This window comes from Silene latifolia, chromosome 9, assembly GCF_048544455.1.
Source record: "Silene latifolia isolate original U9 population chromosome 9, ASM4854445v1, whole genome shotgun sequence".
Taxonomy (NCBI): domain Eukaryota; kingdom Viridiplantae; phylum Streptophyta; class Magnoliopsida; order Caryophyllales; family Caryophyllaceae; genus Silene; species Silene latifolia.
Genome location: NC_133534.1, coordinates 6,396,486 through 6,398,597, shown reverse-complemented (window position 1 = coordinate 6,398,597; position 2,112 = coordinate 6,396,486).

Here is a 2,112-nt window from a genome sequence, read left to right as displayed (position 1 = left end):
TCCGAACTACCAAAATTGAAGTGTAATACACGGTTTTTCTGGATTCCGGTCCCTGAACAAAATTCTCCGGAAATCGCACAGAACGTTCCTGGGTCGAGATAAAGCGGCCACGCAAAATTTGAGCACCAACGGAAGACATTTGGGGGTGCCAATGTGCCAAAAACCAAAGATTCGCCGAAACTCGGATTATCGTGAAAAATGCGTTAAAGCTCGTTATTTGAGGTCGAAATCGAACAGTTAACTCCTGGAATGAGGTAGGACGCGTGATTGAAAAACAGGAGAAAAAGAAACCGGTCCAGATCGACCTCCGGAACAGCTAAAATTGAACCGTATATTACACGGTTTTTCGGATTCAAGGGTCCCTAAATTTTTTTTCCGGAATCGCATAGAAAGTTACTGGGTCGATAAAGCGGCCACGCAAAATTTGAGCACCAACGGAAGACATTTGGGGGTGCCGGTGTGCGGGAACCAAAGATTCGCCAAACTCGGATTATCGTGAAAATGCGTTAAAACTCGTTATTTGTAATAAATCGAACAAAGTTAACTCCTGGAATGAGGTAGGAAGCGTGATTGAAAAACAGGAGAAAAAGAATCCGGGTCCGTCGACCTCGAACAGGAAATTGAAGTGTATAATACACGGATTTTCGATTCCGGGTACCGAACAAAATTCTCCTAAATCGCATAGAAAGTTCCTGGGGTTAGATAAAGCGGCCACGCAAAATTAGAGCACCAACGGAAGACATTTGGGGTGCTTGGTGTGCGAAAACCAAAGATTCGCCGAAACTCGGATTATCGTGAAAAATGCGTTAAAGCTCGTTATTTGAGGTTGAAATCGAACAGGTTAACTCCTGGAAAGAGGTAGGACGCGTGATTGAAAAAAAGGAGAAAAAGAAACCGGTTCGATTTACCTCGAACTTACTTGAAATTGAAGTGTATATTACACGGTTTTTCGGGATTCAGGGATCCCGGAAAAAATTTTTCCGGAAATCGCATAGAAAGTTCCTGGGGTCAGATAAAGCGGCCGGGCAAAATTTGAGCACCAACGGAAGACATTTGGGGGTGCCGGTGTGCCGAGAAACCGAAAGATTCGCGAAACTCGGATTATCGTGAAAAATGCGTTAAAGCTCGTTATTTGAGGTGAAATCGAAAGGTTAACTCCTGGAAAGAGGTAGGACGCGTGATTGAAAAACGGGAGAAAAAAAAAACCGGGTCCGTCGACCTCGGAACGCCGTGAAATTGAAGTGTATAATACACGAATTTTCGGATTCCGGTCCCTAACAAAATTCTCCGGAAATCGCATAGAAAGTTCCTGGGGTCGATAAAGCGGCCACGCAAAATTTGAGCACCAACGGAAGACATTTGGGGGTGCGGTGTGCGAGAAACCAAAGATTCGCCAAAACTTGGATTATCGTGAAAAATGCGTTAAAGCTCGTTATTTGAGGCTGAAATCGAACAGGTTAACTCCTGGAATGAGGTAGGAAGCGTGATTGAAAAAAATTTAGAAAAAGAAACCGGGTCCGCTACGACCTCCCGAACGAATCTACCGAAATTGAAGTGTATAATACACGGTGTTTCGGATTCCGGGTCCCGTAACAAAATTCTCCGGAAATCGCATAGAAAGTTACTCAGGGTCGATAAAGCGGCCACGCAAAATTTGAGCACCAACGGAAGACATTTGGGGTGCCGGTGTGCCGAAAACCGATTCGCCGAAACTCGGATTGTCGTGAAAAATGCGTTAAAGCTCGTTATTTGAGGTGAAATCGAAATCAAAAGTTAACTCCTGGAATGAGGTAGGAAGCGTGATTGAAAAACAGGAGAAAAAGAAACCGGGTCCTTGCGACCTCGGAACAATTGAAATTGAAGTGTATAATACACGGATTTTCGGGATTCCGGGGTCCCGGAACAAAATTCTCCGGAAATCGCATAGAAAGTTCCTGGGGTTAGATAAAGCGGCCACGCAAAATTAGAGCACCAACGGAAGACATTTGGGGGTGCCGGTGTGCCGAAAACCAAGATTCGCCGAAACTCGGATTTTAAGTGAAAATGCGTTAAAGCTCGTTATTTGAGGTCAAAATCGAACAGGTTAACTCCTGGAAAGAGGTAGGACGCGTG